Below are 12382 nucleotides of genomic sequence, written 5' to 3' on the forward strand. Positions count from 1 at the left end.
CCGGCGTCACTGATGATGTCATGGTTATCTTTTCGCAAACTAAACTAATAATAAGACGATTGGGATTGAGTTCAAATAGCTTTACACTGAATCTGGAAGCAATCCAAAGTCTATGTGCGGACACAATGTCCTGATTTTCACGCGGGCCAAGAGCCGAGCCGCCGCCGAGCGAGCGGTTTCATCATAAAACACCCCCAGAAGAGAATCCACTGATTAAGCGCAGATCCGCCAGAAACAATAGACCCAAGAGAAGAGGGGGGGGGGGGGGGAGAGCAGACGGTTGATAAAATGAAGTTTGGGAATCAAGGGGCCTACTTGACATGAAGCTGATTGAGTTGTGCAAGTCCTCGGGCGTGGAATTCATCTGGCGATGCGAAAAACATGAAGTGCAACCTCAGGGATGTGCGGTGAGGGGGAGAAAAAAGAAAGAAAGAAATCATTTCCACATTTCGTCAGATGCCCGCCAACCCAAATCGGGACTCTGATTACACATTTTTGCCACAAAAAAGTATGATGATGTTTTTTTTTTTTTTTCTTCAAGATGGTGGTCTATGTCGCTGGGTGGCTCGTCATTAGTGTCACAGGCCATCACCTTCAGCTCGGATTAAATGACCTTAAAGCCAAAGCAACGTCCCAGACTGAAGTCCGGGCGACAGGATTTGGTCTAAATTAGCGTGTGATAGTGCTTTAATGCCTCGGGCAATTTTTTTTTTTTTCCCCCCCATTTTGGCCATGTGAACGTCGCGGCCGGCCAATACAAACTGGATCGGGTTCACGCTTGCGTCACTAATGGATGTTATTGTTGAGTAATGTGAGAATTCACTGCCAGGACTGGTGGAATTCTGGGACCGCCCACATTTTGAGGGTAAATAAAAATGCTTGGAATAAATACATCTAAGTAGTAATCTTTTATGATAATATCTTCAAACGTAGTTTGATCTGCAATAAACAGTTAAGTGTTATAAATAGAACAAAGTTGGAAGAACAATCGCAGGCGCTATCCATCGCCGATGCAGTCTACTTGGACTCTGTGGTCTTCCAAAGGAGGCCAAAACAAAAGCTTTATCTCGGGATCCGAGAAGCCGAGGCTCAAAGCGGCCGCCTCAGACAAAATGCAGGTCGATGGGAAGTTGATATGATCTATCTCCCATCTGACGAGTGACACCCACTCTCCGAAATACTTCGTGGCTCTGGGAGACACGGAAGAGAGCTCGACCAGAAGACCTTTACAGCAGATCAAGAGAGTGGCACGCTAATAGCAACAATCTGGCTCGGCAGAATTCATACCCTGCAACTTTCCCGCGGAGAATTTACGGAAGGTCGTTTCCACACTGGGGGGGGGTCAAAGATAAACACCGTTGGTACGCAGCGAGCGAGGTCACCAGGAGTTCGGGGAAGCCAGGCGTCGTTTTGGCAATTAGCTCCGACTTTGACGTCAACATAAGCAACATTAGCTTCGGTTTGCTCGATATGATCCTGAAGATACACTTGACGTGTTTCTTGCACGTTGACGAAAATGTACAGAACAAAAACTTTTTTCCATTGTGCGTTTCGAGTACAGTGGCTTCTTCGTGCTGACACCTTGACTTAGTGCGTCGGCCTTAATCGGTGAAAGGTTAAGGACGAGGAGGAAAAAGCGGACTTCCTTTCTGTCTGTCAGATGTTTTCTTCATTTCGCAGCTTGAAGCCAGATGGAAGCGGTTTGTTACGCAGCCTGACAAATTCCCAGAGAAGAGAGGAAAGCTTTTCCCTGCGCATCTTTAGTTCACCAAAATGTGGGCCCGAGGAGGCTGGCGAAACGTCCAGACGTGATGGCGAGTATGTAGCGACAAGGAGTTCAAAGGGCAAAGATGCCAGACGAGGCATGGGAGACAGCAAAGGGCGGCTTTTGCAGGGGAGGTTGCGCCGTTGTGGGAAGCGGACGGGGAACAGAGCCTGGGACAGATTTACCCTTGGAAGGCAATCAATCTTTTCCGAAAAAGTCAGAGGCCGGACTGTGTACCGGGCAGCGAAAATCACATTGAGAGATCAACCTTCTAACGTCTTATATCTTTTGGTTTCTGACTGATTGTTCCATCTCGACTTTGAAGCCAATTATGGATAATAGCTGGTGCTCAAGGTGTATGTTTGAACTCTCCCCTGCGACATATGGCTGCAATTTCTGCACTGAAAGTAAGAGGGGGGGCATATAGGATGTACTGAGGATTGTAGGGTAGGGGGGGTACATTTAGTTGTTGTGGCGGTTGCACGCATGCAAGCCTGCCTTGGGAAAGTAAAGACGGTTAGATGTGCAGATGGCCAGATGACAGCCCTGTTTCGCCTCAGCTTCAATACAATGTGGCGTCCCGCCCGGAAGCGTCTCGAATCCTTTGACATTTATATTTGTGCCACCGCATTCACAGAATCGTTCTTAATTTAATATGCTATGGGAGATGGCAAATGGTGGCTGGGGAACCATTTCTGCTCACTTAAGTTGGACTTTGGGGGCGAGTAAGTAGCACATGACATGTTCTTACCGTGCTTCTGGGGGCTTTCTCCAAATATGCCGGCTTCCTCTGGTTCTGTGACTGGCAGGCGCCTCTCGCTCAGTGTCATCCATTAACCTAATAAAAAAAAAAAGGTCAAATGACTGTATCGACAATAATAATAACTTTTTCTTTTTTAAACACGCTTCTTTCTCTTTGCTATCAATCACAAAAGGTGTCTTTCTTTCTATGAAATAAAAGTCATACTATTGTCATTCTCACATTAAGAACATCCGCAAAGACATAAATGTTTATATTAGGCACACGGAGCTGGAAAGGTCTGGGAGAATTGTGAGGCCTGAGGAAAAAGGAAAAAAAAAACTTGGCAGCGCTTCACACGGTATTCCATCCAAAAGCACAAATCTGTTTTATTGCAGACTTCTTTCTGTCATACCGACAAACGTATGAGTCAGATTAAAAATAATATATATGTCGTAAAAGGGAGGGGGGGTCCAAAACTGTGCTGCCAACAAAAGTAGCAGTTTCAGTCAGTATAAGACATACAAAATCAATCTTGATGATTTTTAAACATTTTGGGCTCCAATCCTGAAAGGTCCCGCCGGCATTTGTGGCTTCTTCCTGTCATCCCATCATGCCGTCACCTGATCCCTAAACGTAAGGATGGCGGCCTTGAAACGTTTGAGCGCTCTCTGTCACTCAATACAGTTGCAAAGCGCCGCTCTCTCGTTTCTACTTCAACCACTCCAACTTTTAAGCCCACTTGTCGGGAATTCTCCCGCAGGTGTTTGGCTTCGACTCGCATGTCTGTCAAGCGTCCTGGACGCTAAGCAGATAGTCAACAACCAAAAAAAAAAAAGCTTAAAGTTGTATAATGCCACTCACAGTTCACATTTACTGTCAAACTAAGCAAGAAAAAAAAAACTGCACAATGTGCCGGTACTTAAAACAGCCCGCTAACATGCTAACAGTTAGCAGTTATTCTTATACTAAATTTACAAAGATTCCCTCTGAGTGTGTCTGGATAAACGATGCCTCGCTTTTCCCACACGTAGCAAAAAAAAAAAAAAGAATCTGAAAATGTTTTTGTTGCCGGGTGATAAATCTGCCAAGCGCTTCGCCGTGGGCTATTATTGCCAGGATGGATGCAAATTGTAGAGCAGCAGGATCATGTTTGGAGATGACGGCTGTTATCGTTTCAGTTATTGATGACTCTCTTAAATGAAACGGCGGTATGGAGGTGGGAGAACTGCGCCGTTATCTTTTAGGAGCTTTTATTAAACCAATCCGCCCACTTCCAAAGTCACAAGTTATAGCGAAACAAACGCTCGAGTGGACACGGGTTTCGTCCAAGCACTTTGAGTCGGAGAACCGGCCGCATCGCAAATTGTTTACTCATGCCCTGAAGTGGCGCTGGATAAATACGAGCAGCATTTCTTCGACGCAAAGGCCAATGAAAGGAAAATATAGCAGATAAATCAAAGATCAAATTTTCTTTTTCATCTGCTTTGCACTTCATATTTTGGTAAAAAGAAAAACCTTTTGGAACAGTGTGTCTCTACATGAGATTTTCATCATTTAATGTGCAATTGCCACCCCGAAGAAAAATGGTATGAGTGTGTGGATTGCACAAGTGTGTTCCTCAAAGCCAGATAGTCCGCTTGTCAAGTGACCGTAAACTCAGGAGTGTGTGGTCGCCGGCGTGGCTGCTACGTCTGCGCTTGTGATGTGTGACATTCCTGCCATACCAGACCATCACGCAGGTCAAAAAAAAAAAAGTGGTAAGGATGCGATGGAAGGCCTGTCTGAACAATTGTGGAAAAAAATAATCAAAAATATTCCAATAGAGTCCAATTCAATTATTAATTACTTTATATACATATGAAATGTTATGGTCACAAAAAAAAAAAACACTGTATATACATGAAGCAATGTTAAGCTAATTTTGAGTTATGATGCAAAATCCCCATTACCCAAAATGCACCAGCTATCATATTATCCCTTTCCTCGCTTTTACAGCCACGTCGTAAAAAAATCATTCGCGTTGAACTGATAACTGCCTTTTAAATCAAAACTATTAAAAAAAAGAACTCCCTTATTAGTTTTTCCAAGTTAGTATTGTGTTTTTGTTTTTTTTTACTGGCCCCGGTCGTTCTATTCCGCATTTCAATAAAAATTGCGCGCCATCTGGGATTTTCGTTTTGAGAGATCTTCCTCCCTTCGAGCCTTTCCGCACTTCATCAGGACACAAGCAGCAGGCCTCTGTCGAAGGCAAAACCCGCATAAACAACATCATGTCATTTTATTCGGGCAGATTTTCCGGAGGCACACGACTTCCGCCGACAAGTCACCGCTAATGAGCCACCAAAAACACTCAAGAAAAAAAAAAAAAAAAAGGCTCGTTCGCAGCGCACGCAACACCTCCGGCGTGTCGGCGGAAATCCAGTCATTCCCCTTTGACGCGCGCGAGAGGAAACTCAGCCAAAGTGCGGACAATTAACAAGTTGGCTAGTAGGGTCCACCATGTTTGCAGAATAAGGAAAATAAATTTGCATTGTCGTCAATTAAGTCCCCGTATATCGTCCAATTTTCTTCGTGTAAGTGCATTACAATAAAAAGAGGCGAGCTTTTATTCCCCCACAGCTCCATCTGATTGGCCCATCTGACCCGCAGAATCGAATCCCGTCATTCCTTCAGTCCATGTGCAAATCAAACAAACCAGTGGCGATGGCAGCTGTGGTTTAACGTCACGGGAGAACAATGCAAAACTTTTTTTTTTTTTTTTTACTGTGTAGTGTGCGGTGCACATTCTCAGCCTGCTACATCACGCTGAGTAGCTAGATCGATGTGCGCCGCACTCATCGTGACATACAGATGATGACGCCGCAACCGATTCGTAGAAGGCTTGTGTGTTGTGCGTTGGGAAGTTCAGAGGTCACCGTTTGAGGTTATGACCCAGTCATGTCACGCCCTAATTGTGATTGTCATGTTGATGTTAAGAAGCGAGAGTGGGGGGGAAATTAGCACGCTAACGCTAATTCCACCCCGATGCCTTGACGTTTGCGCGCGTCAGGGCGTCGTGGGTGCGATACGTGTGATAGCCGACCCCACGGTAAACAGATACTATTGTCTGAGTCGCCGCGCCGGTCGGCGTTAGGATCGCCGCGGTGACAACAAATCGGTGTGACGCAAACAGAGCGAGGTTTTGCATCCTGACTTCAAAACTAAGGACTTCTTTTACCGAGCGGCCCTCCTCGTCCCCGCTATTGGAATTTACAGTCCGACGGGCCTGCCCGCTAATAAAACACATGTGGACTTGTAGAGGAATGGGAGGTTGGAAGGGGGAGGCCCAGAACAGCCTCTCTCTGTATGCGAGCACTTAGAGCACAAACACACACAAACACACATTCAATCTTGTGTACATATTCGCTTACATATACACTTATTATACTTGTGTACAAGCTTAGTGCACATTCCTCCCGCTGCTTATTATTGTATCCCGCTAGTACACGGTATAAATTAAATTAGTGTGTGCCGAGAACATGGGCCAAAAATTCTAACTCGTTCTTTGTAATTTATCTACTGGTTCAGTGTCCAGAGACTTTTAAGAGTCCCAAAAAACACTCACATGTGCCAATTATTACAGCTTTTAATTGGACCAATATGATTTGGCAGAGCCCAAGTACAGCTCCGGGACCCTCAGGTTGAGAACCCCAGGTCCAACCGTGCCATGATCCACTTGTATGATAGAAAAAAAAATCCAAATTATGCCCAGCAAGATACATTGTGGTTATCTCATAAAAAGCTTCCCAGGGATCTGCTGAAGGCTCATTTGTAAGACATGGCGGAAAAGTCGCACACGTGTGCTTCGTTTAAAGTTCAGACGAGCACAAGAACATTTTCAAAGCAGATTGCACCATTACTAAATATTTGACCCGGATTTGCACCAACATTCCCTGGTAAACTCGACTTGGTGTCATCTGTGATCACATTTTGACAAACGGTTGAATCCCACAATCACGTGACAGAGGAGACAATTCGCCTATTGTTCTCAAACTGTCCCGCATCGTATGGCCGTACAGACGGACAAGTGGGGTGGGTTGAGAGTGGGGTCATATTAAGGTCGAATCGCAGTCTGTATATTAATTATTTGGATAAAGGCAGATAATAAAAGAACGCCAATGCACATTGTCCATATATGGACCGTTTCCTGTCAAGTTCTCAGAACGATGATTTCATCATGAGTTCCTGCCCGCCCGCGGCGTGGGTCACACGCTGCCTCGGTGTCAATAATATGCAGCCTACATACATAATTGATCCGTTTCCATGGTGACGCAGAGGAGGCACTGACCTGATGAGCTTCAAGGATTGCTGGATAAACCCGTCACCCTTGGCCTGGTTTTCATTTCAAAATGACACTTGGGTTGAATATTACGGGATGTATTTCAAAGCTGAGCAATATATGGAATCAAAAAAAAAAATATTGGGATGATGGCACGTACGATATACGAATTTGACAAAATATAGCCTCCCCTTTGCGTGCTTCTGGGAATACTATAAAAATATTTTTAAGCGAAAGTATTCACGCCTGGTCCATAATGCAGAGTCGGGTCGGGTCGATCAAGCCAACGAGGTTAATCGAGCCGGCTTGATTCCGGCTATTCTCAGCTGGATGACATTTTGCGCAGTTAAAAACGTTTGAATAAACAGAAAATAGATCATTTCGAGAGCGTGAATGAAAGCATACATACGGGAACACGCAAGCCTTGGGCCATGAGCTGCTACTGTGCGCTTGGCCTGCAATCAGGTTCTATTGTGAGTCAATGGACTGTGAATAACAAGCATGGGCGTTGCGCGGGATGATCCGAGGTAAACAAAAGGACGGGATGGTACCAGGGACAAACGCAACGTGGCAAAGAGGTCAAAAACGGGACAGATTATCTTTGGCTTTTACGTCGAGCCCCCCAAAAAAATTTAAAGTCACTCATGCAAGGTTGGAGGTCGTGAAACTGTCCAAGTTTGTGTTTTCTTCCGCCGAAGCCAACGGCAGCCGTGCCAGTGAGTGGATGAATAGTGTCTTTATTCACCTCCGATGGCTGTAACTTAAAAAATAAAAAAAATCCCCTCGGTGGTCTGGTTTTAAGTCAAAGTGAATTACCGAATTATTTACACATTAAAAAGGGGGGGGGAGGGCTCCTCAAGTTATAAACGAAATTTGGAAGGAGCCCATTGACAACATTAGAAGGCCCCTAATGTGATTAGCAAAGGGCCGCTCAACTGCAGATGTGCGATTGCGACGTAATCCAACATGATGCATGGTTTTGCGTCGATAGAGGTCTTCCCATCCATCAAACTAACAGACTACCTTTTCTTTTTTTTTTTTTTTTGCGTTTTCCTTTCAAATTGCGCTCGTAATTGAATTTGCAAACAAGCGTCCCCCTGTTGTGTTTCAAGGTCATCCAAAATAAAGAAGTCTTGTTTTGCAGTTCCGGTTGCTTATTCGGCAAGTCTTGTGTATGTAAAAAAAAACAAATCTTGAAAATGCATTTTCCATACGAGCATGTGACCTTGCGTCAAGTCTGATACGAAGGTCGCCCGACGTCGCAGTCTCGGCTGTAGGTCCCCCTCAGGGTAGCCGACCTTTAACCCCACGTTAGTTTTGGGGTCAGTGGACCTTGACCTGGGTAGTCACAAAGGTGAGAGGGACCCCCAATTCCACAAACATTGGTCATTTAGGGGTACGGCGGCTCGTCACTGGGGTGGTATCCCCAGTTTTTATTTTTTATTTGCCCTGAGGGACAGCGTAGATCGACTCCTACAATAACTCCACACAGTCTGCTAAAAAAAAAAAGAAAAAGTCTTCCAAGATTGACTTTGAAGCCTTTTCCTCGAACATATTAAGTTTCCCCAGAGCCGCCAAGTCTAGCAGGCTCGGGTGATTTACTACGAAAGCCTTTGGTGTCACAAGTCAGCAAGGTGAAAGGACTGCACGTATCATTATAGCCAGCGAGACGCCTTACAAAAGTCATCCAAACGATAAGGAAATATGTAATTACACATTGTAGCTGCATTTCAGACCTCCCCATCATAGCACCCGAGGGAAGGCAAAAGATTCATCTGCTCCTAATGGAGCTTATGTTAGGTTTATGCACAAACACACACACACACAAAAAAATCCCTGCAGTGGGAAAACATTGTGGCCTGAAATCAAGCCTTTGTTTTGTTGTTGCAACAACAAAACTTTGCCTTTGCCGTGTTGTGTTGGAGCTGAAATCCCTCCCTTCGGTTATGGGCTCACTCTTTTGTATAGAACGACGGGCACGCTGCCGCCTTCGCTCTTGGACTTCACTTTTGGCACCGGAAATATGTCATTATGTATAAGTGTTGTTTACACAAACGACGCAACTCTGGCGACCGACCACTGTAAGCTATCAGGGCAAAAAAAAAATATTGCTTTTATTTATTTGATAAGGATCAATCTTCACTGAAGGTCAAACCGTACCGAATTAGTGCAGAGGAGGCTTGAATTGCATTTGGGACTAAATTAAGAAAGCATCGGCAAGGGCATCTTCTGATATCTTTGTTCCCTGGGGGGACGGCGCTGAAGGTTTTATCTCGATTCCGGTCTCCCCTGCTGCTCCACACAGATGGTTAAGCTCTGTCAAGCGGCATGAAAGGTTGCTTTACGGAAAAAACAAAGCCCCTTTGTAAAAGTGGGAGAATTATACATTAAAGAAACACAAATATCCTTTTTTTTGGGGGGGGGTGGGATTATTTTCTGTAATTCTAACAGCACATACACTCACTGGCGAGTCAGCAAAACTTGGCTGCCGCGGCGACTGAACGATGCCAAGGCAGCAGCCTGCCGAGGCCGTAATGGTGAGTCACACCTAACAGGAACATAGCGAGATGCCATTCATCACACACACTCTCGAAACACTGCAGAGCGCAGACACATCCTCAGATCACTTTATCTCCTCTCTATTGTTGCTTTAGAAAATACCCTTTATCCGCGTACTTCCCGCTTTGCCGTCTTTTTCTCATTGTTAAAGGCTTCAGAAATGTCCGACAACACGCCGATGGTGGGAAAGGAGGTTGGGAGAAGACGACACGTCGTCTCCCGAGGATGGCTTTGTTGACATTCTTGCGTCGGCGGTGATGCCGCATTTTGGTTTATGGTGGTGCACAAATATATAAACAAGCATGTTTACGCCTATGGGCGACCCGATTTGCATTGAAAAAGGACGGCCGGGTCGGATAACCTGACAACGCTACTTCAAGTCTAAATGACAATGAATACGCATCGTTGGGAATCCAAGCTACTCTGTTTCCATGGGTTGTGTAAAATCCAGGAAATGAAACAGACCCCCAGAGTTCTTTTCTGGTTGTCTCCTTAATGTAAACCTATTGTCCAGACAAATTCTTTGATATTCCCCACTCTGCTTTTTGTCTCGCAACCACGCCGGAGGACAGAGACAAGCTGTGTACAATTGCCCGAGCTGCAGATCACATCTTTTCATCAAACTCCATATGGTACGCGCCAGGCAAATTCTTGTGGCTTAAATAAAAGGAATGACCGTATTATCTGCCCCCCCCCTCTTTTTCTGGTTTTCCACGCAAAACGGCGTACAGTAAGGTCGCTCGCTTCTCACAAGAAAGCAGTCTATCACCAGCGCCATCCTCCGAGGGCCTGCTCGCTGATTAAGCGCCGTGTATCGGCGGCGTGTGCATACATCATCTGAAACACAACACGCTTATCGGAACGGGGTGGTTTGTTCTTTCGTTCCATTTGCGTGAGTGTCGGGGGGGGGGGGGGGGACATGTGTTTCTCATTGGGCTTCATTTGCCTATCGGAGCCAGGTTCCCACCTCGGGTCGGGGATTTACGTCAGGGGTGTCAACACCTTATACAGTATTAGCTGCACGACAAACTGATGAATAACTAGTTTTGAAATTAGTAAAAAAAAAAAAAACATTCAGATATTTAAAAAATTGAAGACAATCTGTCTTTGCGGGCCACATAAAATAGTGTGGCGGGGGCCGTATCTGGTCCCCGGACCTCAGGTTTGACACCAATGGTTTACGATAGATGAAATAAGAAGGAACAACACTATCTTCTCACATTACTGGATAGCGTCCAATGAAGGTTTGGAGCACGTCGCTTGAGACCAACAAGCCAATGAATGTCAACGGCGGCCGCTCAACAAACTACTTTTCTCTTATCAACCTGAAACAAAACCCGACAACCCTTCCATCACTTTCTCATTCTATCCGTCTTTTTCTGGAAGTGCCTCGTGTTTGCTTTTCGGCTCACGTCTCCAAACACGACGCTGAGTACTCGTTTCAACCAAGAAATGATGTCATGTTTGTCAAAGACGCGAGCGGGCCGTTTATTGTGTCATTACATCTCGCTTTGCTAACATTCAGGGTAGGGTTAGGAGAGGTTTAAAAATTAGACAACGCCATATAGAGGAGGAGGTTTAGTATTAACTTAAGAGTGAGGTCATCGCTTTTCAGATCTATAGGTGTAAAAAAGGAGCAGCTACTACACACAGACAGTAGGACAGCTCGTTTCAAGTTCACCGGTCTCTACTGAGACTAAAAATACTGAGATGAAGTTTTGCCCCCAAATTCCAATTGTACTAGTTTGGCGGCAATATCAAATGAATCCTGAAGTTACGAGACAATCTCGCGCAAAATTAAAGTGCTCCCGCGTTTGGGATTTCACCGTTTTACAGTACAGCCCTGAGGGTGAAACTCCCCCATTCCCCTCCACACACACACTCCGCAGATGGAAATGTAATTGCTTCGTGCAACCGTTTTTCGAAGTGTCAGCGGCGCTGACATGCAAGTTAATGCGAGTAGCACCTGCGTACGTGTTGGATAACAAACGCCGCTGTGCATGCTAGCACTTAAGAAACAACCACTATGAAGTTACACTATCCGGCCAAGATGGCACAAAGTATTGGACTCGGCGAGGAGACGGCACACCCACTTGACAGGATTAACGTTTAACTCGCTCTTTGCCACACACAGTTGTCTTTAAAAAAACAAAAAAACGCGTGCCAAGGCATCAGGAAGCTGTGTGCACATTTGAGTGTGCCTCCTGGGGGGTGGAACGCTAACTGTTGATTTACCTCATTCAACAATTACCTCTCCGAGGTGGCAAGAATTCCAAAAATGAAGAACGTCTCGGCTGCACTCCATTCACCCGAAACGTTCCCACTCATAAAAATACCAGAATTAGTTGAATTAGTCGGCTAAGCTTCTCTTGTGTCGTGGCGTATCTGACCCTTAAAGGTCCACTTGTCACTCCGAGTTACGTACATCTCCGGAAAGCGACTCATGTTGAGCATGGAGGTAGAGCAAAAGTATTTGACACAAAAAAAATGTGCTGTGGTCTGACCGAGTCCACGTTTTCAAATGATTTTGAAAATAAATCAAAACATTTGATCTATGTGTACCTGCACATAAATCCAATTATTTCAATATCAACCCGAATTCATTACACATTGATGCTAGCAACATTAGCATTAACATTAGCAGATAAAACGCTAGACTTGAACTTGCACGTTGGGCCTTCCACTCCATGTAACCGAATCTGCCCTGACTTGAGTGAGCCGACATATCTGATGACAGGTTGGCGATAACAGCCCCCCCCCCCCCCCCCCCGACTCGTCTTCCCTGTGGCTACCGTGGCGATGACACGGGATCGCAGGTAAGTAAACATGACGAGTGACGGCGAGTAAGCCAAAGTGGATCCTGCCGCTGCAGACTCAGCTTTTCCAAAATACCCACGCTGGTATGACAAAGAAAGCACTATTGTTCAAGTCTGTGCTTAGTCAGAGGATGATTCCGATGCATTTAGCGCCCCAGTTGCCGTTGCGGGGATCGGCTGGA

This window comes from Syngnathus typhle, linkage group LG21 (genome assembly GCF_033458585.1).
Source record: "Syngnathus typhle isolate RoL2023-S1 ecotype Sweden linkage group LG21, RoL_Styp_1.0, whole genome shotgun sequence".
Classification (NCBI taxonomy): domain Eukaryota; kingdom Metazoa; phylum Chordata; class Actinopteri; order Syngnathiformes; family Syngnathidae; genus Syngnathus; species Syngnathus typhle.